Source organism: Orcinus orca, chromosome 17 (assembly GCF_937001465.1).
Source record: "Orcinus orca chromosome 17, mOrcOrc1.1, whole genome shotgun sequence".
NCBI lineage: Eukaryota > Metazoa > Chordata > Mammalia > Artiodactyla > Delphinidae > Orcinus > Orcinus orca.
The window spans coordinates 37,078,508-37,106,221 of record NC_064575.1 but is presented as its reverse complement, the minus strand read 5'-3'; the positions used below and the strand labels follow the sequence as shown (position 1 = coordinate 37,106,221).

Below are 27,714 nucleotides of genomic sequence, written 5' to 3'. Positions count from 1 at the left end.
TAAGAATATATTGTATAACTAGATATTGAAAAGGCAAAATGCTGTAACTTATTTCAGAGAAAATAATTATGTTGGCAAACCCCAAATTGTACATTGTAGACAGGTCCTAGGAAAAGAAGATTTAATTCATAGTGGACAAGAGGTTAGCTTCTGTTTTCAGCCATGTGCTATTTCAAGAATTAAACGTCATGAATAATACAGGATATAAGAGGAATAGTCTAAAGACGGAAAAGCACATTTTGATTAGGAAAGAGAATTTATGGCTTAAGTCTTTTTCTTTTTTTAAGGAAAACTGCCTTATTACTATGAGATAAGAAAATTGTTTCCTTCTTTTCTTCCTTGCTTTCTTCTTTTTCTTTTTTTTAACCTTTTTAATTTTGGATATTTGACCTCTAAGCTGAGATGACTGAAAATGCCTCCTCTGGGCATCAACCTTTTTGAAAGACTTTTTCCCCCTCCCTAAGGGCTATTTGTCTCTTGGAGGCATTGCCTACATTACTCACCAAGAGGCAAGCACTTGTCCTTGCACTAAATGCTGACATCTCCTGATAAGAGGGAGGCTGCAAAGTAGAAGAATTGAAGGTCAATATGTTGATATTGGTCTCAAGAGCATTGATGTACATTTGTGTATTGGGGAAGGGGAGAGAAGCTTGAGAGTGGGCCAGTGGGGAGGGGTAAATATTTTGTGATGCTGTCTACCTATGGGCTTATAAAGTTTACAGCTGCATTAGGAGGACAAGCATTACCATTAGCATGAAAAGTAGGGCAGACCTCAGTTGCAAAAGCTTCTAGCCATACACATAGGGCAATACGTAAACGATACACCTTATTGCATTCACCCATTCACCCTCCCCTGTTCATGCTAATTGGAAATTTCAATCCATTTCAGAGAAGTAACACAACTATCGATCATTTTCCCTGGCACGAATCTTCCTAGAGCTCACGCACTAGCCCATGTGTCTTAGATTTAATATCTGATCACTAGCTGGATTGAAGCCAAGAGGTGGTTCCCAAAGTTGCTGCACATTAGAATCACCTGGGGAACTCTGAGACCTCCCTGTGCCCAGGCTCCTCCCTAGACCTACTGAATCAAAATCTCTGGGGCTGGGACCCAGACACCAATGTTTTTCTTAAAAGCTCTTTAGGTCATTCAAATGAGCAGCAAAGCTTGAGAAGCAGCCCAATAACGGGAACAAACTTATTTCACACAGATAAAGTGGGGCAGTTCATATGTTAAAAGAACATGAATATATGTCCATGCCTCTCTCACGCTTTGTCACAGTTTACCCTTCCCCCTCCCCATATCCTCAAGTCCGTTCTCTAGTAAGTCTGTGTCTTTATTCCTGTTTTACCCCTAGGTTCTTCATGACATTTTTTTTCTCAAATTCTATATATATGTGTTAGCATACGGTATTTGTCTCTCTCTTTCTGACTTACTTCTACACTGTTGGTGGGGATGTAAATTGGTGCAACCACTATGGAAAACACTATGGCAGTTCCTCAAAAAGCTAAAAATAGAGCTACCATATGATCCAGCAATCTTACTCCTGGGCATATATCTGGACAAAACTATAATTCGAAAACATACATGCACCCCTATGTTCACAGCAGCACTATTTATAATAGCCAAGACATGAAAACAACCTAAATGTCCACTGACAGATGAATGGATAAAGAAGATGTGATATATATAAAATGGAATACTACTCAGCTATAAAAAAGAATGAAATAATGCCATTTGCAGCAACATGGCTGGACCTAGAGACTATTATACTAAATGGAGAAGGAGAAAGACAAATACCATATGATATCACTTATATGTGGAATCCAGAATATGATACAAATGAACTTATCCATGAAACAAACAGACTCACAGACATAGCACACAAACTTGTGGTTCCCGAGGGGAAGGGGGAGGTGGGGGAGTGATGGATTAGGAGTTTGGGATTAGCAGAGGTAACCTATTATATATATGATGGATAAACAACAAGGTCCTACTGTATAGTACAGGGAACTATAGTCAATGTCCTGTAATTAACCATAATGGAAAAGAATATGAAAAATTATATATACGTATAACTGAATCACTTTGTTGTACAGCATAAACTAACACAACATTGTATATCAACTATACTTCAGTAAAATAAATTTTTAAAAAAGGAAAAAACATGAATATATATATATATACACATATAGATATATATATATATTTCTTTTTTTCCTCTTTATTCTGTTTGTGTTTCAAATAGGCTTTTTTTTTTCCTTCTGCAAAAAGCGTTATTGTTTCCATTTGGTCCAAGGCTTGGGAGAGGGCTCCAGGGCGGTTACAAAGCTGCCTAGTAGCTGCAGAGCAGGGCTTCAGGCAGAAGCTCTGATGCCAGAGGGGCTCCTCAGAGGCCGCTGGACTTCAGAGACTCCTGTTTGTGCTCGAGGGTGAGCCTTTCAAAGAGATACTCGCCCAGCACAGCCTGCGGACCAGCCAGCCTGCGGAGGTTGGTCAGGTGGTCGCCCATCTTCTTGATGAGTTTCACCTGCTCCTCCAGGAAGCGGCTCTCCCGGAAGTCACAGAGGTGGGAGTCTGCGCGGGCGGAACCCAGGGCGCGCAGATCTGATAGTGCCTGGTGCAGGCTCTTCTCCCTAAGAATGGCGGCTTCCACAGCGTCCTGGGTTTTACCCCACTCATCTTGAGAAGGCTTCCGCGCATCCTGGAAGAGGGCGCGGCCACAGCACTGGTTTTGCATTTTCAAGAGATGCTGGGCGCCCTCACACTTCTCCTCAGCCAGTTGGCGAAAAATGTGGCCTGCACTGTCCAGAGTCCCATTGTTGCTGTCAAAATAGAAGCTCAGAGAGAGGTAAGTGTCCCCAGATGCATGTTGAACAGGCGGTGGACGGCGGCCTCCACCTCGATGGAATAATTCTGACGCACCTGGGAACTCGTGGTTGATCAGTGAGAAGGAGCTAAGCTCAAAAAACGGTGTTGGCCTGTCCTGGAGGCTGAGGATAGCTGAGTGGCTGATTCCAAAGGTTGCGACAGGAAGAAAGGTTGGAGGGTGGTCGGGGGCTGGAGCAAGGAGCGTCCCTGGGTCTGTTCATTCCAAACACTGTTGAAGCAAAAGACAGAACTGCAGGACTGCCGAGCGCACTGCCTCAAATAGGCTTTGATATAAATGATCAAGAAGTCCAAGCAAGGACAAAACTTACCCTTCCCCCCACCAAAATAGCTGGCGATACTAGAATCTAGACCTGGGAAGGGATTCTTCCATTACTTTCTGAACATTCCAGGCCACTAGAGCAGTGGTTCTCAAAGTATGGTCACCTTGTAACCAAGCAGTACCCTATGGGGCCTTCCTAGGACAGACGCATCCCCCATATCCTCTGCTGTAGTTCCTCTCTGAAGTACTCAGATAATAGTATCTCAGGCATATTTCTTGAGTTTTCAGATGCTAAAAACCACCGCCCAGTGGAAGAAATTAACTCCTTGATGATCATGAGCACGTAGCCCCCAGACCTTCTGGCACCTAAGGATGGATAATGTTACCTGCCCTGTGGCCTCCACATCAACCAATCAGAGGATTGTGCACGAGCTGATCACACTCCCTGGGACGTCCCTCCCTCACCTGGCCTTTAAAAATGCTTTGCTGAAATCCTTTGGAGATTTCAGGGTGTTTTGGAACTCGGGCCACCCCTCTCCTTGCTCGATCCTGCAGTAAACCTTTCTCTGCTCCAGACTCCAACCTTTAGGTTTGTTTGGCCTCTCTGTGCTTCAGACACACGAACCTGCATTCGGTAACAACCTGACCAGTTTTACCAGCGTCCCCTGATAATGTGTCAGATATTCAAGTTTTAGGGCCCTGTCCCAGCCCTATGGAATCAGCAACTCTGGTGGGGCTCAGTGATCTCTGTTATAACAGGCCCTCCAGATGATTTTTATTCACCTTAAAGTTTGAAAATATCTGCATTGTCAGCTGGCCAAAGCATCCACCAGCAGGTGAAGGGGAGTGGTGCCTGGAAAAGATAGGGACCAGCCAAGGCAAGTACAGCAGCATTTGCCGTGGTAGTAATGGAGAATGCCTTTTCTCCACTGGTTGGCACACACTAGGATCTGGGAACAGTGGCAGGGTTATTTAGGATGCTTTACATTTCAATGTAGAGGGACCGCTGTCCTGGTTTGCCAGGGACTTCCCCTGTGTGAGCACTTAAAATCTAATCCTGGCAAACCCCTTAGCCCTGGGTTTGAAAAACGTAGGGAATAACATGAAATTTAGGGGAAACATGATCTAGGTTTTGGGCAAGTCACAAGTGCTAATTAAAGCTAAGCAAGTATGGACAACACTAGCGTTCTTTAGCCTTTTGCGGGGAGGTAAATCTGATTGGGTGAAAGGACTTACTGTTAAGAGATCTTTGTAGAAACATCCCCTTCTGCTTAGTCCGCTGGTTCTCAGTTCTGGCTAGACATTGGCATCGTCTGAGGAGATTTAAAATGATTTTATTGGTCTACGATGACCAACCGTCAGTGTGAGGGTTTTTAAAAAGTGCTTCAGATGATTCTAATGCACAACCAAATTTAGGTGCCACTGCTTAAGCTTTTGAACCACTGCTGCATATTTTCACCTCATCTTCCTATGAGAATATCCAAGTGTAGTTGAGGTTTGTTTTTTTTTCTTTTTCTTTTTTTAACTGTCTTACTATAAGATTTACTGTCTTAAATAAGGTTGAATGTACAGAAAATCTTGCTAGTCCATCTGGTATAGCTGGATACTTAGAATAATATCGTTAAGATATATACCATTTAAGTATTGTGACTGGCCTTTTTGAAATTAACATATGCATTGAATTAGTATGTTCTCTTTTGAAGTTGTTATGTTGGGGAGCTATACCTCTAATCTGCTGCCATTGCTAAATATCTGGACACCTCTTATTAGGAATTGCTTTTAGAAATCTTTAGGAATTAAAACCAAGATTGCTGTATTATTTGTACTGGAACCACAAAAACCTCACAGAGTTCCCCCGCTGTACCTTCTACCCCCATCTCTAACCCTTGGCAACTTCTAATCTGTTCTCCATCTCCACAGTTTTGTTATTTTAAGAATAATATGTAAACATAATCATGAATTACTTAATCTTCGGAGATTGGCTTTTCAAAATTTTTCCCTCGGCATCATTCCCTTGAAGTTCATTTCAATTTTTGCATATATTAATAATTTGTTCCTTTTTGTTGCTCGGTAGTATTCTATCATAAGATTTTATCACAATTTGTTTCAACATTCATCCACTGAAAGACATTTGGGTAGTTGCCAGTTTTTGGCTATTATAAATAAAACTGCTATGAACATTTATGTGTAAGTTTCTGTGGGAACTTAATTAAGTTTTTGTTTCTTTTGGATAAATGCTCAAGAGTACAATTACTGCGTTGTAGGGTGAATCTACTTTTAGGATTAAAAGAGACTGTCAAGCTGTTGATCAGAGTGGCTAAACCATTTTATTTTCCCACCAGTGATGTGATATAATTTTTCTATGTACTCGCCAGCATTTGATGTTGTCACTATACTTTAATTTTAGTTACTCTCTGATATCTCATTATGGTCTTAATTGGCATTTCCCTAATGGCTAATGATGCTGAGCATCTTTTCATGTGCTCCTTTGCCGTGTGTATATTCTCTTCCATGAAATGTCTGTTCCTGTCTTCTGCCTATTTTCTAGTTGGATTTTTTTAAGTTGTTTGGAGAGTTCTTTGTATATTATAGATACAAGTCATTTGTCTCATATGGGATTTTCAAATATGTTTTCCTACTGTGTAATTTGAGTTTTCATCCACTTAAAAGGATCTTCTATGAAGCATTTTTAACTCATTTTGATGAGATCCAATTTATCAGTTTTTGCCTTTATTGATCATACTTTTGGTGTCAAGTCTAAGAATTATTCCCCTAGTTCTAGATGCCAAACATTTTCTCCTATTTTTTTTCTAAAAATGCCCTGCTTTTACATTTAAGATTATGATCCACTTTGATTTAATTTTTGTGTAAGGTGTGGAGGTTAAGGTTCATTTTTTGTTTGTTTGTTTTTGTCGAGGGATGTCCAACTGTTTCAGTACCATTTTTTGAAAAGTCTATTCTTCCTTGATAGCTTTTGCACTGCTGTCAAAAACAAGTTATATGTATTTATGTCAGTCTATTTCTGGGTTCTCTATTCCATTCCATTGATCTATGTATCTACCCTCCATCATTACTGCAAAATCTTGAAATTGGGTAGATTAATTCCTCCCATTTTCATCTTCCTTTACAAGTTGTTTTAGCTATTCTTCAGCCTCTTCTTACCATATAAATCTTAGAATAAGCTTGTCTAGATCCACAAAAACCTTGAGGGCATTTTAAGAGTAATTGTGTTAAGCCTCTTAACTTGGGGAGAATTGACATCTTTATCATGTTGTGTTTTCTAATCCATGAACAAGGTATGTCTCCCTATTTGTTTGGGACTTAAAAATTTTTCTTCATCAGCATTTTGTAATTTTCAGTCTAGAGGTCCTATAAATGTCTTATTGGGCTTATATTTAAGTATTTATTTAGGTCAGTTGTAAATGGCATCACATATTTTTATTTAAGCTTCTACACATTTGTTATTAATATATAATTTGATAAAATTGTGGTGATCTTGTACTCTAAATCATTTACAAACTAATATTATTTCTCAAGCTTTTTGTGGATTCCTTGGTATTTTCTCCATTTAGATTATCATCTCATCTTCAGATACAGACAGTTTTACTTTTCCTTATTCAGTATAATAGGATATATTACTGTTCAACATTCAGTAGGATATGTTCCTTCCTATGCAACGTAGTAGGAATAGTCCTTTTGTCTTTTAAATAAACTTTTTAAAACTTTAACTTTTAAATTTATGTATTTATTTATTTTTGCTTTATTTTCTTACTAGAACCTCCAGTGATATATTTAATAAAAGTGGTGAGAGCAGATATCGGTGCCTTGTTTCTGATCTTACAGAGAAAACATCCAGTCTTTCACAGTTAAATATCATGTCGGTATAGGTTGTTTGTAGATCATCTTTATGAGTTTCAGTATGCTCCTTTTCTATTCCTAGTTTGCTTGGAGTTTTTTTTCTTCTTTTTTTAAAATCATGAATGGGATTGGATTTTGTCAGATGCTTTCTCTGCATTAATGGATAGGATCACATGACTTTTCCCCCTTAATCTATTGGATATGGTGGATTACACTGTTTAATTTTCAAATATTTAACCAACTTTGCATAACTGGAATAAATCCCACTTGGTCATGGTATATTATTCTTTTCATATATTTCTGGATTTAATTTGCTAATATTTGGCTGAGGGTTTTTCAGCCAATTTCATAAAAAATATTGGTCTGTAGGTTTCTTCTTTCTATACTATCCCTGTCTGGTTTTGGTATCAAGGTAATACTGGCTTCATAAAATTAATTAGAAACTGTTCCCTCTACTTGTATTTCTTATCAAATCATGTAAAATTGGTGTTAATTCTTTAAGTCTTGGGTAAAAGTGAAACATCTAAGCCTAATCTAATCTAATGTTTTCTTATCGCCCAGTATATGGTATATGAGTGAATGTCCATGGACACTTGAATATGTATTCTGCTCTTACTGAGTGTGTTCTTTAAATGTCAGTTATATTCCTGTTGATTGATGATGTTTTCAGTTCTTCCATATCCTTGCTGATTTTTCTGTCTGGTAGTTGTATAAATTGCTGTATTGAAGTCTCAAATAAAAATTGTGGATTTAAAACTTTCTCCTTTTACCTTTTTCAGTGTTTGCTTCATGCATTTTGAAGTTCTGTTGTTTGGTGCACACACATTTAGTATCACTAGGTCATCTAGGTGGATTATTCCTGTTATCTTTATGTAATGACCCTCTTTGCCCCTAGTAATTTCCTTTGCTCTGAAGTCTACTTTATCTGATATTAATATAGCCATTCCTGCTTTTTCTGATTAATGTTCACATGATATATCATTTTCATCCTTTTACTTTGAACTACCTATATCATGATGTTTAAAGTAAGCTTCTTATAGACAGTATATAGTTGGATCATGCTTGCGATTTTTTAATCTACTCTTCCAATCTCTGTCTTTGACTTGGTTATTTAGATCATTTACCATTAATGTAATTATTGCCATGTCAAAGATTTGGTCTACCATGTTATTTTTTGTTTTGTCTTTTACCTTAGTTTCTCAATCCTGTGTTTCCCTTATTTTTCCTTCTTGTGGGTTACTTAAACATTTTTTAATAAGTCCATTTTAATTTAATTCATTTATAATCATTTGTGTATACTGTTTGTATAGTTTTCTTAGTGGTTGCTTTTGGCATTACAGTATACATATGTAACTTATCATAGCCTACTGGAATCAGTGTTTCATTACTTCAAGTGAAGTTTCAAAATTTTACTTCCATTTAGGTCTCTTAATATTCCCCAGTTTTAAAGTATGATTTTCTGTAGTATTTCCTTTCTCTACATTGAGAACCCCATCAGATGGTGTCATCACTTTTGCTTTGACCATCATATAGAATTTAAGAAACTCATGAGGCTAATGATAGTCTCTTATATTTACCCCATTTGTTTTCACCCATTCCATTGTTCCCCTTTTCTTTCTGAAGTTCCCAGTCTTCTGTTATTGTTTATGTTTTCATAACAGTAGGTGATATCTTGGATTTCCAGTGCAACTGGATATGAGTTTCAGGAAACACTGAGCCTGGCTCACTTAATGCTACTGAGTTGGAGGGTTTGTATATGTTGGGCCTGTTGGCACAGCAGATGCTAGCAGATTAGACTAATGTTGATGGGACTAGTGCCACAGGAGGATGGGTTCCCATTCAGGCTATGCTGCTGCTACAGTAGATCAAGTCCCCCTCTACCCCAAGTGTGGGCCAGTGACCTGCTGCTGTCACTGCTTTGTATTAGGCTCCTTTTGCCTCAGGTGTGTGGTGGGATCCCTTGGAAGCTGCTGCTGCTGCTGTCAATCACAAGGTTAAATTCATTTCAGAAATACTTAAGTATAAATATATAGCCTGGCTCTTGTAGGACCTCTGTATTTTTTTTATTGCTTTCATACAAATTATCCCAAATTTAGTGACTCAAAACAACGTAAATTTATTACCTTACAAGTCTGACATTGGTCTCAATTAAGTAAAAGTGTTGGCAGGATCGACAGATGAATGGATAAAGATGTGGCACATATACACAATCGAATATTACTCAGCCATAAAAAGAAATGAAATTGAGTTATTTGTAGTGAGGTGGATTGACCTAGAGACTGTCATACAGAGTGAAGTAAGTCAGAAAGAGAAAAACAAATACCATATGCTAATACATATATATGGAATTTAAAAAAAAAGAAAAAATGGTTATGAAGAACCTAGGGGCAGGGCAGGAATAAAGACGCAGCCATAGAGAGTGGACTTGAGGACACAGGGACGGGGAAGGGTAATCTGGGATGAAGTGAGAGAGTGGCATGGACATATATACACTACCAAATATAAAATAGCTAGCTAGTGGGAAGCAGCCACAAAGCACAGGGAGATCATCTCTGTGCTTTGTGTCCACCTAGATGTGTGGGATAGGGAAGGGAGGGTGGTAGGGAGATGCAAGAGGGAGGAGATATGGAGATATATGTATATGTATAGCTGATTCACTTTGTTATGAAGCAGAAACTAACATGCCATTGTAAAGCAATTATACTCCAATAAAGATGGTTAAAAAAGAAAAAAAAGTGTTGGCAGAGCTACATTCTTTTCTGGAGGCTCTTAGGGGTGTTTCTGTTCCCTGGACTTTATCCGCTTCCAGTGGTCACTTTTAATCCTTGACTCAGAGTCCCCTTTCTCCACCTACAAACTCCAAAATGTTGCATCTCTCTGATTCTGCTTCTATTAGGACATCTCTCTCTTTCTCTTTCTACAGTTGGGAATGGTTTTCTGCTTTTAAGGACTCATGCAATTAGATTTGTTCCATGAGGTAATCCAGGATAATCTTTCTATCTCAAGGCCTATAACTTCAGTCATATCTGCAAAGTCCTCTTTACCATGTAAGGTAACATATTATTGGGTTCTAGGGATTAGGGTGAGGGCATTTTTAGGAGCCATTATGCTGCCTACCACACCCTTAACAAGTGACCTTGAGAAAATTACTGAGACTTTAAAGCCTTACTTTCCTCAAACATAAAATGGAAAGAAAGATAACTAGTTAATATCATGAAAGTGAAACAGTATATATGAAATCAACTAATTCAAAAAATAAGATTTCTTCTTTTTCTTTATGATTGGCATGATTCTCAGAGTTCAGTTACTTGAAGAGTTCCTTTTTCTTAAACAGAACTAAGGAATTTCAGGGTTCAGGTGCTGTAAGATTGTCTGAATTATCTGAGTAACAATTAGCTAAGCACAGGTGTAAAGCATTTGATTTACTCCCTGGTGTCCTTTATCTTCTCATCCCACTAAATCCATATCCCTTGTCTAGCTCCAGCCAGTAGAGTCAGAGCTTGTTTTACTGTTTAACTGAAGTTCAATTTAAGTTTGCTCTACATCTCCAGATTCTCAGCCCTGGTTGCATATTATAATCACCTGGGGAGATTTCAAGACCTACTTGATGCCAGAGTTTTACCTATCATGGATATTTGAAGAGGGACCTGGAATGAAATGCTCTAGCTTATGGTTTGGGGAGCCAAATCATAGTCTACACTGAGCCAAATCATTTGCGAGATCACCTCTAAAAAGCAATTTATCTGTGGTGACTGATGCTCTTCCTTTGTCAGTATGCTTGTCCCTCTTTGGGGGAAAAGAAGAAGGGGAAAAAAACCCCCAGCGGTTGGGCTCCCTGAATTATAACCTGATGCTGTGGAATTAGTGTTGGCTCAGAGCGCACATCTTCGGATACCCATTCTCTCGCCTGCTTCCTTGCATGAGCTTATATCCTTGGGCAGTTTTTCATCCACCACCCTCTTTTGCTTCTAATCTTAGCAAGTAAAGTCTCTCCTTAATGAAACAGCATTTCATGAGACTTACTGGGAGCATAGGTCTGTTCCAGACCTATCCTATGTTAGCTAAAGCAGATATAAGTGATGTATTTTTGGCATTCATCCTTGTGGGTTGGAGAGAGAAGACAGAATTTTATCCTTTAGGTGTCATATGACTGGGCAAATGGGCTCATTCCCTCTACTGCCTACCATGTAAAATACTGAGGGTGTTACCTCTAGAAGGTATCTTCTAGGTATCAAAATAGCTCAGATAAGTCATATTTCTCAGTAACAGGTGACAAAACTATGGCTTAGGTGGTGAATTTTCCATGTCAATTTGTCTGGGCCACCATGCCTAGTTATTTGGTCAAATATTATTCTGGATATTTCTGTGATGGTGTTTTTGTGTTTTTTAAAATTTTTATGTTTTATTTATTTATAATTTTTGGCTGCATTGGGTCTTCGTTGCTGCACGTGGGCTTTCTCTATTTGCAGCAAGCGAGGGCTACTCTTTGTTGTGGTGTGCGGGCTTCTCATTGCGGTGGCTTCTCTTGTTGCAGAGCATGGGCGCTAGGTGCACGGGCTCAGTAGCTGTGGTGCACGGGGTTAGTTGCTCCACGGCATGTGAGATCTTCCCAGACCAGGGCTCAAACCCGTGTCCCCTGCATTGGCAGGCGGATTCTTAACCACTGTGCCACCAGGGTAGTCCCTGTGATGGTGTTTTTGGATGAAATTCATAATTAAATTTGTGGTGGACTTTGAGTAAAGCAGATTATCCTCCATAATATGCATGGGCCTCATCCAATCAGTTGAAGCTCTTAATAAAGACTGACCTCCCTGTCGCAAAAAGGAATTCTGCCAGAAGACTTACAGAAATTGAACTGCGACTCTTCCGAGAGTCTCTAGACAGCCTAACCTGCAGATTTTGAATTTACCAAGCCTCTATTATTGTGTGAACCAGTTGTTTAAAATCTCTCTCTCTTTCTCTATCTTTATATAGATACGGATATCTAGATCTATATCTGTCAGTATATATGGGCACATTGTATACACATGCTGTTGGTTCTGTTTTTCTGGAGAACCTTGACTAATACAGTGGCCCATATAAATAAAAGGACGAACCCAAGTTCACCCAGGTAGAAAGTAGTAGAATGAGAACTGGAACTTAAGGCCTCATGACTCATTCAGCTGTGAACACTGACCCAGAACTGGCGTCCGCACACTCTGGCCCACTGATCAGATCTCGCTTGACTCCTGGTTTTGTACATAACGTTTGGCTTGAACACAGCCTCATCCATTCCTTAACGTATTGTGCATGGCTGTTTCTGTGCTGCGGCAGCAGATGGGCAGTTGCAATGGAGACGTATGGTACAGAAAATCCAAAATATTTACTATCTGACCCTTTACAAAAAAGATCTGCTGACCCCTGCTCTAGGATGCCATCTGATTTCTGATAGCACGGAGGAGAATAATTCATGCACATTGGGATAGACTGTTAATCTCATGTCCTCCTTAGGTCAAAGATCTCTTAAATGCTCACCCTTGCAATAGCCAGCTTGGGGAGCATTGTCTGAGGATGCAGAAATTTTTCTTGCAAGGTCTTTCCAATCCACACTGCTCCCTGACTATGGTTCTTAAAACCTATTTTTTCTTTAAATTTTTATTGGAGCATAGTTGATTTACAGTGTTGTGTTAGTTTCAGGTGTACAGCAAAGTGAATCAGTTATACATGTACATATATCCACTTTTTTTTTTTCTTTTTTCAGTACACGGGCGTCTCACTGTTGTGGCCTTTCCCGTTGTGGAGCACAGGCTCCAGACGCGCAGGCTCAGCAGCCATGGCTCATGGGCCCAGCCGCTCCGCAGCATGTGGGATCTTCACGGACCGGGGCACGAACCCGTGTCCCCTGCATCAGCAGGCGGACTCTCAACCACTGTGCCACCAGGGAAGCCCCACTTTTATTTTTTTTTTTTGGAGTCTTTTCCAAATAGCCCATTACAGAGTACTGAATGGAGTTCCCTGGGCTAATAAGAAGAGCAGGTTCTTACTAGTTATTTATTTCATGTATAGTAGTGTGTATATTTCAGTCCCAATCTCCCAATTTAGCCTCCCTGCCACAATCCCCTGGTAACCCTAAGTTTGTTTTCTACATCCGTGCCTCTACTTCTAAAACCTGTCTATTTTAACCAACTACCACTCATTGCTTACTGTCTCTGGCTTCATGTACTTGATAATAAATCTACTTCTTGTTCTATCCTGGATGACATGTTCCAAGGACTGAGATAATATCTTATTCTACATAATTTGTCCTTGATATTGTCTATCTTGGGGTCTTCATCTATGTCCCAAAGAAGACAGTCGCTCTGTCTTCTAGTACTACTACTAATACCACATTTTATGGCATGAATTTGACCCAATGCACTGAACTATCCCTTTAGAAGCTGTACGCAACCTGTCACTGGGTTTTAGCACAGGGGTAGAACTCAGATTAGTGATCATATGTAAACAAATCTACTTGACCAGAAACTTTTTGTCTCACCATTTATTACACAAGTAACTTCTGTCTTTGCATCTATGATGTAAATATTTTTAATTTCCTAAATTATCTGAAAAATTATTTAGAGCTTCCATTTCAGTAGGCATTGGAATTGCTGTGTTATGACTATTTCATTATTTTATTTCCAAGTGTTAAATTAGGCTTCAAGCTTTGGCCAAGAGTAGACAGGAAAGGGTTTCAAAGAAATGAAGAGTGGGAAAAACTTCTGATGCAAGGGAGACTTAATAAAGATTTGATTTTGAATCAATAATTTATAATAAAGGTTTGAGTTTGAATCAATAATTTATGTCATTGCAAAATAGCTCCCTGGTAAAATTCCATTCTTTGGTAATCATTAAGTACAGAAATTAACAATCAAAATATGCAGTGATCTTCTTCATTTTCTAAAAACAAACCTATATCTAGATGAGAGGAGAATTCATCTCATAACTCAGCCTCTGGACTTACGACTCCAAGTCCTGTCTTCTTTCAACCGTACCTGCTAAGTTTCTGTCTGACTTCTTGAGCATGAGGTAATGGCGTCAGCTTTCATCTCCTTCCTCAGTATATAGCTTGGTGAGTATGAGTAAGGGATCTAAAACTTGAGAACCTGGGTTCAAATCTTGACTCTAAAAATTTACTTGTTGAGTACTCTTGAGCATGTTATCTGTTTTTGCCTCAGTTTTCTCATCTATAAAATAGAGATACCATTACTTCTCTCAGGGAGTTGCTATGAGGGTGAAAGAGAAAATTCATACAATGCAAGAATTTATCAGTTCTTGGAACACAATAAGTACCGAAAAATAATGTTAGCCATTATCAAGGCCCCCTCATTTTATGGATAATATAGATTAGTTTATATAGGTCTAATATTTACATATGCATAAACATTTTGTACCTATGTGTGTGTATACGTTCTTCTTAGAAATTGAGCAGTCAACATTCACATCTAAAAATCTGTGCTCTGTGAAATGTAGATCTCCTGTGTACAGACACAGTGCTATAGTTATCTATTGCTACATAATAAAGAAGTCCAAACTTAGTGGTGAAATAAACAAAAATTTTAATATGTGCCCAGATTTTGTGGGTCAGCAATTCAAACAGTACACAGAGGAGATGGCTCGTCTCTACTCCATGACTGATATCTGAAACCTCAGCTCATGAGGATTCGGATGGCTGGAGCTGGAATCATCTAGATAATTTTAATTCACATGTCTGGCCCTTGAAGACTGGGCCCAACAAGGACTGTTGACTGGAGTGCCTATAGATGGCTGCCCAGGTGGCTTGGACTTCTCATAACGTGGTAGTTAGGATTCAAGATAGAGTATTCCAAGAGAATGAGTGTCCAGGGTTGAAGCATTCCACGAGAATCATGCAAAAGCTGCATGACCTTTTATGACCTAGTCTTAGATGTTACATAGCATCACTTTCATTATATACTATTGCAGGCGTTGGAGACCTTTTTCCATAAAGTGTCAGACAGTCAATATTTTAGGCTTTACAAGCCATACAGTCTCTTTTGCAACTACTTAGCTCTGCTGCTGTGATGTGAAAACAGACACAAACAATACATATACTAAGGAACATGGCTGTGTTCCAATAAAGCTTCATTTATAAAAGCTGGTAGAGGCCTAGACTTGGCCCACCAGCCATAATTTACTGACCCCTGCTCTATTGTTTGAAGCCATGGAAAGCCTGCCTAAATTCAAGGGAAAATGCCCACATCTGGATGCGAAGAATGGCAATGAATCTGAGACCCTGTATTAAAACCACTACATATGGGATATTTATAAGAGGATCTGTCTGCATACCTTGTTTCTCCCATGTATGCTGGATATGAGGTATTGGGACATCTTACATCTCTGTAAGCCTGGGTCAGGGTCAAAGTTGGAATCTGAACTCAATGACCTTGATTTCTGGAATAATCGGTAACTCTAATTATGATTTGCTGACACTCCTTACCCCAATAAATATACCACAAAAGATAGATTTCAAGTAAACAATTGCTTTATGGCAGAGTTTTATTAAGTCTCCATTGACTGAATTATTCCATTTTGGTTGGAAAGCATGAGCTTTTTTCTTTCCTAAAGAGATCTGCAACTTTTCAGATGTGGCATTTCATTCTACTGAGAGGATGATGTAGGTTTTTATAAACGGAAAAAGCAGGGCAGGCTGAGTTCACTCAGATCGTACTAATGCTTACAGGAATAACCGAAACTGGAACACAGGCTTCCAGGTTTTCCTGTCCTGTGCTCTTTCCGGTAGGTGCTATTGTCTGCTGGGTCTGGCAGTAATAATTTCTGACCTTTACCTCTCTACGCTCTTGTGAAGTGGTTTGGGGCTTTGTTAGCTTTTTTATGAGTTTGTACTAAATTGTGTCCATAAAGTAGGCTGAATTCCTCAGGGAAGGACGATAGCTGTTACTGTGTTATTACTACAAATGTTGTGTTGGTTACCTTTTTTTCTTTTCTTTTGTCCAGTTGTATCCTGAACTTAAAAGTTATATTATCCGAAATGAAAGATGTGCATCTGGTAGAAAAGACTAATTTAAGGGATGAAAATTCCTGATGATTGCTTCAGTCAACCCTTAATACACACTGAGCTTCATTAGTAAATAGACAACTCTCAGACCATTCCCTTGGAAGAGGTCGCATAATCAGCCTTTGTGTTGATTTCGCATTCTGTTCGGTAGAGACAGAACAAATTAGAATAATTAGCTGGTACAGGAAAGCACAAAGAACTTTCTTCTGTGTTTGTGATGCATCCCGTAATAAGGGTTGAAAATGAGACTGGAGGTAAGAACGTGAAACTCAGAAGGGCAAAGGAGAGAGGATATTGTTTCTTTGAAAATATTCTTTCAGTGTTGGCCCAGAAGAAATATGAAGCTGAGGAAATGTTTTTTTTTAATGATGATTTTTGTGTTGATGATGTGAGTGTGGAATTAGTAAGAATCAGGAAGCAAGCATCCTTTTCCACCAAGGACTTGGGAGCAAATGAAACCATAAATACTCCCCGCTCTTGGAAACCCTTTTGGAGCAGTAATCAGAGAAGGGTAAAGGCAAAGCCTCAGGGCAGAGGTGTTCAGAGCAAAGGGATAGGAGGAAAACAAAAGGAGAGTGGATATGTTTAGAGCTGTCATTTTGAAATTTACCTGCTTCTGATTCAGTGCTGCTTTGCTGCTGTTGGTCCAGTGGAAATCCTCAAAGCGGGAGCAGCCGTATTTTAAAATAATAAGGTTAGAGCAAGTGACTTTAATCCAGGTCTCTTTAGCTCAAAAGCACAGAGGAGAGTGTGAGGAAAGAGTGAGGCCACAAGGAATTGTTCACTGGGTACCTTTTCCCCAAACCTCACTAACTGTGAGAAACTGACCACTGGATTATGTGCCTTGAAGGAAAACAAAAATGTTGAAAGCAAAGAGTGTGGAGCTTGTTTAGAAAGCAAGCTCTATCCTTTGGTCACCTGCTGATGATAATAGCATTGGCTGAGACCTGACCATTTACAATGAAGGCACTTCTGTAGGTAATAAGTTCCAGGAGGGCCCAACTGAGTATGTCTGTTTCAGCATTTAGCATGGTTTAGCATCTGAGAGGCCAGTACATTATTGGCATATAGTAGACTTAAAAATGAATATTTGTGGATTGTCTGAATGAGTGGATGTGTGTGATTCATATCCTATTTGCAGGTCCTATGCCCTACAGTGGATTTTCAGTGTCAGGTTGTGAAAGTATTTATGATGGGGATTGGCATTGTTCCCTATCTAATGGATAAAGATTACACGTGAAAGGCCTTTACATTGACATCCCAAAAGCCTCATAGGAATTACTTAACAAAAAAATAAAATTGGATTCTGTATAATTTCTGATTTGTAAGCTGGCCAGAACACTGGTATTTCAGCCAGTCCTCTGGTAGTTCCGATGACGTCCCCATGATCACCCAGGCATAATCAGAATGGCTTTAGGATTTGGGAGCCAAAGTGTTCCTCAGTATTTACGGCATTGCTAGTCCATTTAAGAAAATGGACTATTGAAAAAATAGCTTCAGACACAATATGGCATTTTATGATTTAGCATGAAATCTGAGAAATATAGAGGTTATCGGAAGCCTGCAATGGTAACGTTCCCTCTGCTATTGAAGTTATTGTCTTTAAACAAAGATTCTACATCACTAATGCTATATATGTATATTTTTTTATGATATTCAGGTTAATTTCCTATTCCCTCTAAGGAAGTAACTGGTTGGTTGGTATGAGAGATGGTGTGGCTTCCAAAGGTGAAAAGTAATATTTTGTTGTAATTTCCAGCTACCTAAGGATGGGAGAGGCCCAGGACACTGCAGTCAGTATATTATGTGGAGCAGGTTATATTGTGGTTTATTTATGAACTTTTACATGTTTATTTTCTATGCAAGTTTGTGTGCTCCTTTTTGAGTTTTGTAGATAAGTGTTTTGTAACTTTGGAATACTTGGAGTTTTTTATATATATATATATATATATAACATATATATATATATATATATTTTTAATGTAGTAGTTAAAGCCGTGGAGAGTGTACTAGTCTACCTAGGTTCAAATTCTGGCTTTACCCTATGACTTCCCTGTGGCTTCCTCTGCTCACCTATTAAAAAGGAGGATAATAAGACTGCTGTGGTGAGTTATATACTAAGTGCTATTTAAGCATTTGCTATAATGATCATGTATACTCGAAGGCAAGGAACTTGCCCCTTGATCGTCTCTGTATTCCTAGTGCTTAAGAATTCCTAGTGCTTTCCTAGTGTATTGTCTTAGGATAGAGATAGCTCAGTATAGTTCTTCTCACTATAAAGTACTGTTACGTTGAAAGTCTTTGCTTGTGTACGAATAATCTATGACATATCTGCTGAGGACAAGGAAAGGAATAGTTTTAAAACTGCAATGGATAACAAAAGATTGTATGATGTAATGCCTTTATTATGTAATTATAAAACTAACAAATGATCATGGTAGAAAATTTGAAAAACTCCTAGACAAAAGAGAGATCAACAACATTTGGAGTAACTTTCAGAGTGTAGAGCTGTCCATGAATATTAGTGCTTTCATATTTTCCAGGACTTTCAGTAGACTCTGCTTCTTAAGAGTCTATTCATGATATTTTACTTTAATGATGTTTTCATCATGGGGACACACACACACACAGAAATCTGTTAAAAAAAAAAAGAAAGACATGTAAATCACTGATGTTTCAGATGGCCACATGAAATAAAGTGAGAAAGGTCAACAAGCTGAAAGAATGTGGAGTAGCATGTCCTTAATTGCTTACATAATTCTGATAATTACCTCTTTGTGGATAAAGTAATTAATGGGGAATCTAATTCAAGAAAAATGTATGAACTGCAAGCCTTCTCGAAGCCAAGTATTTCTTTCCACAAAAGGTTACTTTCCTTGCCGTGCTTCCTTATTACCTGACAGGGAAAGAGTATTGTATGGCAAAGGATCTTCCTGAAGGAGGGTGCTTCCCACACTGATTGTCATAAGTGACTTCGGGATTACTGTTGCTGTATTACCAAAATCTTAAACTAGGATATTTTTGACAAATGCGGTCCTTAGTTAATTTTTAGAGCTACAAACTGTCAGATGGCTTTGAAATAACAATTGTCTGGCTATTCTTCAGGATGATCACAATATGGAAATGACCTTGAGGTATCACTAAAAAGCAGGAAGGTGTGAGTCTTCCTTTGGTTCCAGAGTGAAATGCGAGTTGGAGTTGGAGTTGGAAAAGAGGCCCACAACCAAGTGATAGAGAAGGAAATGTGAGGTCATCAGTGAAAAACCAGGTTTAAGTTAAGGTGAAGAGGCATGAGGAAATGGTCAACTGTTACAGTATTACAAAGATCATCAAGAAGCATATCCATGAATGTGGTTTGTATTGCAATCTGCTGAAAAAGAGACAAATATCCTGGCCTGGCCTTCATGGAGATTGTATTTTATTGATTCTGATAATAGATTATTGTTGAAAAGGGCCTCCTATAAATTATAACCATGCAAAGGCAGCAAGATAATTTTTTTTCTTTATGTATGTGTTTCTCATTCCTACTCATTTCTATCTTAGAGGAAGAGAAAATCACAACAAGCAAAGAAGTCAATTCTCAGCTATTCATTTTCAAAATAATTTTTTTTCCAAATTCCACTGGAGGCAATAAATAGGGTAACTGTTAAGATTTGTAAGGCTCAAAAAGCTAGATTTTTACAAAGTGTCGCCAAATTTTATTCTATAAATAATAGCTTTGCAAAGAATATGTGGTGATGCAAAGTTGGAAAAAGCTGGATTTTCTTCCGTGAATGGCTTCACTGTGTTGGGAGAAGAGGCACAGAAGAAATCAAAGAAATTAAACATGGGGTGAGTTTTCCTGATAGGGGGACTCTAGTGCTTTAAAATAGACTAGATAATCTATCTAGGGATAATCTGAGGGTAGAACAGACCAATGCCTCATTTCCAATCTGGTACCCTGGAAGAAAACAGTGTATTTTCTTTAAGGTCTTGAGAGGTTTTTCTTCTGCTTTGTTTTGGTTTTGGTTCATTTTGTAATCAACCTTATTAAGGTATCATTTACATACAATAAAATGCAGACATTTTTAGTCAATGGCTCAGTGACTTTTAATTAATGTATACATTTGTATAACTACCACCCCCATAAAGATAGATAACAATTCTAAAACACTAGAAAGTTTCCTCCCAGGCTTTTGCAAAAGTATCCCCATCTCCCACCCCAAGGCAACCACGGATCTGTTTCTTATCTTTAGAGATGACTTTTGCCGAGTTTAGAATTTCATGTAAGTTGAATAATACAGTGGGTGCCCTTTTGATCTGGCTTCACTTGCTCAGCATATAGTTTTTGAGATTCATTCATGTTGGGATGTTTTAAACCAGGACTTTAGCCTGGGTGGCTGATGTTGTCTGAAGGCACCTATAGGTACATCTGAGTCTCTGGCATTGTCACTGTCTGTTCTTGGCTCAGTATTTTCAACTTTATAAGAAGCACAAGGTTGAAGTAAGGAAGATCATTGTCAGTATAATGGATGTGAAGTGGGTTCTGTTATATAATATTCTCAGCATAAATTGATCTGCTTGGAATCATTGTGTTGATAATGGACAAGGATACTCCTCCTCCAAAAACCTTGATACTATAAAACTTCTAAAGGACGCTGTCCTAGGACTCTTTTAGTTTTCATGTTTTGGGAAACATTTCTGGAGAATTCAAATGCTCGCAACCTGAAAGAAACAATTATTCACCTGAAAGCTGACTCTGCTAAAGCTGAGTTGTCTGACCTTTACATGCTGATAGAACCCAAATAGCCTTGCAAAACAATGCTCTCTTGTTGGATATAAGCATATAGATTGTTTAAGATGGACGTGTATATGCAGTAAAGTGAAAAAGCAAAGAATCTTTGAGTTTCCCTTGCTGGGTTTTGTTATTTTTTCATTTAAGTTTCTATAGCGTATGCTAATAATTCAGGGTAACCTCAGGTTAGTTTTAGGTCCACTCTACATAAATGTTGAAGTACTCCATATCCACCTTTTTTCTACCTTCCTTCTTTTCTTCCATCTTTCCTTTCTAACTTCTTATAATCCATTATACTTAATCCTGCATTTGCTGAGGTGGCAATTAGTGTATGAAAATACTGTGAAATTTTGCTGTTCAGAATGCATGTTGACCAAATTCTATATTGAGAAAAGGTCTGAATTTACCCAGAGTAACCCTTTCTCAGCGTCTTTGAATAAAGGGCATAGAAACTGGGCTATATATAATATCCTGACAGGTATGTAGAACTCATAGCAATTGCCCTAAAGAGCTTACCTAGCGTAGATGCATATGAATGCATTTAATGATTGCTTTATTGGCAGCAGTGCCAACCTACACAGTCTGTTTGGTTTTATATCATTCTCATTACCTGCTGTTTACCACTGTATACATTGCTAATGGTGTGGTTTCTATGGCTTGTGAATTTCACGGCCAAATAATATGTAATCTATTGCACACTTTAGTGTAGAAGATGGAGACTCCATAACTTTTCGTGTGCTCTTTGCCCCTTTAGAATGTATTACACTGAGATCAGGCAAAGTAATAAATTTATTTCAAATGTGCGTGATAGCTAAACATCAATTAGGACTGATGGGCAATATTTCTGCTTCCAGCAATATAACAGTTTTTAAAGACTAAGCCATTGAACGTGGAGTCACTGAACATGGGACTCAGTTCACTGGGATCCTTCTTAGAAAAATAAAGGACAACTTGAATTGGATTTGTGTGGCTTATTCAAGTAGTAACTAATCACCTACATCTTGGTGAACTTAATTTGTCACAATTGTTTGGTATTTTATTAACTCTCTTCCCCTTCTTCCCCGACTCTCACGAGAACGGATCATGAGTATCTTAAAACATACTAAGTCGTCTTCCATCCCTGTTAATCTAACTACAAAAGCACACTTTCCTTATCCAATGTAACTTACTGTCTTTTAGAGTGGCTGGGATTTTAATTCTCTACAAAATTAAAATCAGCAAAGAGAAACATTTTCAAGGAGCCACCACATTGTAGCGCTTTAGAAAGAAGACTTTAGAATTAAGGGCAACTATATCATTTTATAGCTAAAGCACCTGAGGCCTAAAGTAGGCAGGTAACCATCGAGGTCAGCGAAAGGGGTTGAAGATCAGGTTTCCAGAAAGAGTCTAGAGGGACTCAATCTGAGCAGGTCAGAAACTGAAAGGAGGCCACGAATGTTCTGGGAAGGCTGGCATCTGGCCTCAAGTGTGGGATTCAGACAGGGAGCAGACCCGGGGGGAACTGAGCTTCTGCAGTAGGCAGAGAAGTCCACCTCCTCTCCGGAAAGAACCACTGACATCAGGGAGTTGAGGGGAAAGAGCAGAATTCCAGTCCACCTGAGAAAGCAGGCCAGTCTGATTAACTCTGAATTTAGGCTTATTTCAGATACTTCTTGAGAAAGAATTTGGACAAGGGCAAGTCCCACGCAGCCTCTTTTAAATCCATGCCCAGTATTTTCTGGTGGAGCTGCTTAAACCCTCCAAGTGACTCCAGTATTTTAATTTCGCTCTGTATTTAATTCCGACAGTACTATGATTGATTATTTAATGGGAAAATAAGTAGGGTCACAAAAGAGTGTGAATGTATTTTACAGGATGAGGATGGGCGGAGTGGAGCAGTCTGGAATAGGACACCAATAAAAAGGGATCTTGGTAAAGAAGAACGTCTATTAGACATGGAGAGGAATTCGCAAGGAAATTAGTGCCTGACACCACGCCCTTCTCTCTGCATGTTTAGAAGCTAGTTTCTAATTTTATTTTCATAGGAGATGTGCCTGTGATGAATTGTCTTTTACCTCCACACTATTTATCACATGGACATATTGTGAAGTTTGTGTGAGAGAAAGCAAGTATTAGAATGTGTCTTGCAAGGAGCTATAAACACTTCCTGGAACAATCTAGGGTAGAAGGAAAAGCAAAGGAAGGTGGAAACAAAGGAGAAAGACAGCTAATGATGCTGGAGTCTCTCGCTGGGATTTGTGGTATCTCTTTTTGAAACTAAGTACAGAAAGTCAGAACTTGACTGATTGTTTCCTCATCACGGTTTGTTTTCAGTTTTGCTTTTTTCTTGCTCTCTCATCAGTTATTCCAGCCATTGCTATGTCATTTTCAGTTTCAGTAAGCATGCCTGTCTTGTTTCCATTTGCATTATTCATGCAAACGTTGATTGAACTGATGACCCCGAGTTATCAAGGAAACATTAGATACACCAGTAGATACATTTCTTAATTTTAGAAAAAAATTACCGAGTGAAGGTTAAAATAACTCCTCTCAAATTTGTCATTTTAAAAAAACTTCTCCTAACATACAATACCTCATTGCCTAACAATGCCAGATAAATGAAGAATTCCTATGTATTCATGAATGCAGGCTAGTCTGTATGTTTTTTGGCAGGTATGACCGTTAACAAGGGTAACGGCCTGGTTTGCTGGCCATGTCCTGTCTCCTAGATAGTTGTAGTTTCTGTTGTCTTTCAGTTGGTCCATTGGATATCAGAGGTGAATTTATAAAACTATACTTCCCTTTACACTTAGTTTTTTGTTTTGTTTTGTTTTACTTGAAGTTTAGTTGATTGACAATGTTGTGTTTCAGGTGTACAGCCAAGTGATTCCGATATATGTATTTCTTCTTCAGATCCTTTTCCATTATAGGTTATTACAAGGTATTGAATATAGTTGCCTGTGCTATACAGTAGGACCTCGTAGTCTATCTACTTTATATATAGTATACACTTACTTTGTGTGATCCACGCTGGTCAGACCACATGATTATTTTCACTTCTGATATAATTTTTTCAGGTCCAACCTCAAATCTTTGATAAGAAGATATTTTTTAGCATGTGTGTGCTCTAAATCCAACAGTAGTTAGCAGAGATATGGTTTTGCACTAGGTATTCTTCGCTTTTTTGTTCTCGGCCAACCAACTGAAAATTAGCTTTTATTTTCTGGTTGGTTTGCTAGATGTTTATGACTATAATAAAAGTCTTACATTTTGTCTCATATCTTAAAACACAATCTGAATTAGCAATGGGTATTGTGCTATTCATAGGCGCTGTGATATAAATATTGTATAAGTGAGATGTAATGCTTGGTGTACATAAGGGTTCAATAGTCCACCGTGAGAGTGCAGCCTTTTGAACAACCTCAGTGATAAGTGGGAACCACTTGTCCAAGACTTTTATTTAAGATGCAATACTCATTTCTATCCCCTTCAATACATTTTAAGTACCCCAAGCTAGAATAATGGGGCTAGAGGTGCAAGAAGAGTATTATACCAAACAGGGGCAATATAAAAAAACATTACAATCAAAGTTTCCTTATTAAAAATATAAGTCAAAAACCTAAATACACTATTATTCCACAGAGTTTTAAGGTATATTAAAAACATTGTGATAGGATGTTTCAAAAATTATGGTACAATCCCCTTCTGACACCCTCATTCCTAAGTCACCACTTCAGCAGGACTGGGTTTGGCATACTCAACCCACATGATGAGACAATAGCAAAAGAGCTTGATGGCTCAGTTGCCGAGGACTAGCCCACTAGGTTCTGAAGACAAGTGGACCAGGTGCTCCCACTGTCCAAGCCAACCACCGAACCTGTGAGTGAGGCTGTCTCAGACCAGCTCTCACTCAGCTGATCCATCAGTTGACTAAAACTGCATGAAGGAGCCCAGATAAAACCAAAAGTAAAACACTACCCAGATGAATCCAGTCCTAAATGGCCAAGTAATTGCTATTTTAAGCCACTAAGTTTTTTGTTGTTTTTTTGTTTTTTATATCTTTATTGGAGTATAATTTCTTTACAATGGTTTGTTAGTTTCTGCTTTATAACAAAGTGAATCAGTTATACATATGTTCCCATATCTCTTCCCTCTTGTGTCTCCCTCCCTCCCACCCTCCCTATCCCACTCCTCTAGGTGGTCCCAAAGCACCAAGCTGATCTCCCTAAGCCACTCAGTTTTGAGGTGGTTTGTAATACAGCAAAAGCTAATCTATACTATAATACAATTTGGTCAAGTGGGTTTATCCTTGAGAATGCAAGGTTGGTTCAGTATCAGCCAATCAATTCATGTGATTCACTGTATTAGTTAAATAAAAGGAGAAAATCATATCATCATTCTTTTTAGATAGAAGAGATAAAAAGCATCCCATGAGGTTCAAAATCTATTGGGTAGGGTAAATTTTATAAAACTAGATCCAAATAATAACTATCTTTCCTTGATAAAGGCTATATACCAAAAATACATGGCACATGTATACACTAACAAAAATTATTATACTACTAATTTTTTTAAAAAATTAGCATTTCCTTTAAGGAGAGAATTGAGATGAAGATTTCTAACATTACTGGTCTATTGGAACCGACCTTTTTGGAGCTGTGTATTGAGAGAAATAGAAAGAGAGAAGGTTTAGAAGAATATAGATAAAAATGTCATATTTATAGATCGTTTTGATTATGTATTTCATTGGAAACACAGGAAAATCAATAAACTATTAAATCTAAGAAAAGAGCTCAACATAGGGGCTGGAAAAAAATTAATACACCAAGATCAATTGTGTTCCTCCATAGCATCAATATCTAGATACAATACAAGATGAATTTACCATAGTAACAAAACCTATAGAGAGTATGGGGTTTCACCTAATAAATTATGCAGAAAATCTTCATAATGAAAACTTTATTAGAGGACACATGAGTAAAAGAAATATATATCACAGGTATGGATGAGATGACTTACTATAATAATATAAATGTCCTTATATTAATCTATAAAATTAAATGCAACTGTAATAAAAGGCCAAGCTCTTTTTTTTTTTTTTTTTTTGAGGGACAGCATAAAAAAGTGATTCTAAAATGTATCTGGGGGACTTCAATGGTGGCGCAGTGGTTGAGAATCCATCTGCCAATGGAGGGAACATGGGTTCAATCCCTGGTCCAGGAAGATCCCACATCCCACGGAGCAACTAAGCTGGTGCACCACAACTGCTGAGCCTGCACTCTAGAGCCCACGAGCCACAACTACTGAAGCCCACGAGCCTGGAGCCTGTGCTCTGCAACAAGGGAAGACACTGCAATGACAAGCCTGTGCACCACAACAAAGAGTAGCCTCCTGCCCCACGGCTCGCTGCAACTAGACAAAGCTCACACGCAGCAATGAAGACCCAATGCAGCCAAAAAAAAGAAAAAAAGAAAAAAAAAGAGCAGATTGCTCTATCTCCTATAAAAAAATTAAAATAAAATAAAGTAAAATAAAATGTATCTGGAAGAATAAAGTTCTCCATACAGCTAAGGTAGTTTTGAAAAATAAGCTCAAAATGGAGAATGTGCCCTACACATTAAGATATATTGGGAAGTCATGATAGATAAGAACTGTGTGATGCCCTTGGAAGAAATAGCAAATAAGAAAACAACTCAAACAGGTGGCCTAGAAATAGAGCTATATACAGATAGAAAGTTGGCACATGAAAGAGATGGAATCATAGTCCAATGGAGGAAGTTGAATTACAGCTTTTGGGGAAACAGTCTCATTTTAAAAAGAGAGATGAGACTGGATCTTAACCTAGTGATATCACTTATGTTGTACCCAGTCCTATATAGCTCACCTAATCTTCACAAAAAAATCCACAAGGCATAAACTATTATCCTCATTTTACAGGTGGAAAAACTGAAGTATGAGAGATAAAATGACTAGCCTAAGAAGTACATGGTGGAGCTGGAACTTAAACCCCACAGAAATCATTCTATTAACCATTATGTTATATAATTCCACCTAATGTACAAAACTAAAATACAATAGTTTTAATATTTAAATGTGAAAAATAAAATCTAGAGAGAATAAAAGAAATTGGAAGGTAATATATTTGTGATTTCAGGGTAAGAGATGAAATAGATCTTTGAAAAATAAAGAAGCATACATTGTATGAAGCAAAAGTGATGAATTTAACTATATTAAAATTATAAATTTATTAATATAAAAAATCTGATTTAAAAGAATAGGCAGAAGAGCTGAATAGACATTTTTCCAAAGAAAACATACAGATGGCCAACAGGCACATGAAAAGATGCTCAACATCACTAGCCATCAGGGAAATGCAAATCAAAACAACAATGACAGATCACCTCACACATGTCAGAATGGCTATCATAAAAAAGAACAAAACTAACAAGCCTTGGCGAGGATGTGGAGAAAAGGGAACCCTGGTACACTGTTGGTGGGAATGTTAACTGATGTAGCCACTAGAGCGGTGGGATAGGGAGGGTGGAAGGGAGACACAAGAGGAAGAAGATATGGGGACATATGTATATGTATAGCTGACTCACTTTGTTATAAAGCAGAAACTAACACACCATTGTAAAGCAACTATACTCCAATAAAGATGTTAATAAAAACAAAAACAAAACAGAGCAACCAGATAATCCAGTAATTCCACTCCTGGGTATATATCTGAAGAAAACAGAAACACTGATTTGAAAAGATGCATGCACCCACATCCAGTGTTTATAACAGCATTGTTTACAATAGCCAAGATATGGAAGCAACCTAAGTGTCCATCAACAGATGAATGAACAAAGAATACGTGCCATATGTACACAATGGAACACTGCTCAGCCATAAAA

At 38.2% G+C, this 27,714-nt stretch overlaps 1 protein-coding gene and 1 pseudogene across 1 annotated transcript in view; both read right to left on the bottom strand.

Annotated features, from left to right (window-relative positions):
• LOC125961829 (AT-rich interactive domain-containing protein 1A-like) overlaps nucleotides 1-27,714 on the bottom strand; it is a 124,950-nt gene that overhangs the window by 61,923 nt on the left and 35,313 nt on the right. The gene's annotated exons all lie outside the window — the stretch shown is intronic.
• On the bottom strand, nucleotides 1,946-14,051 carry LOC125961682 (ferritin light chain-like; annotated as a pseudogene).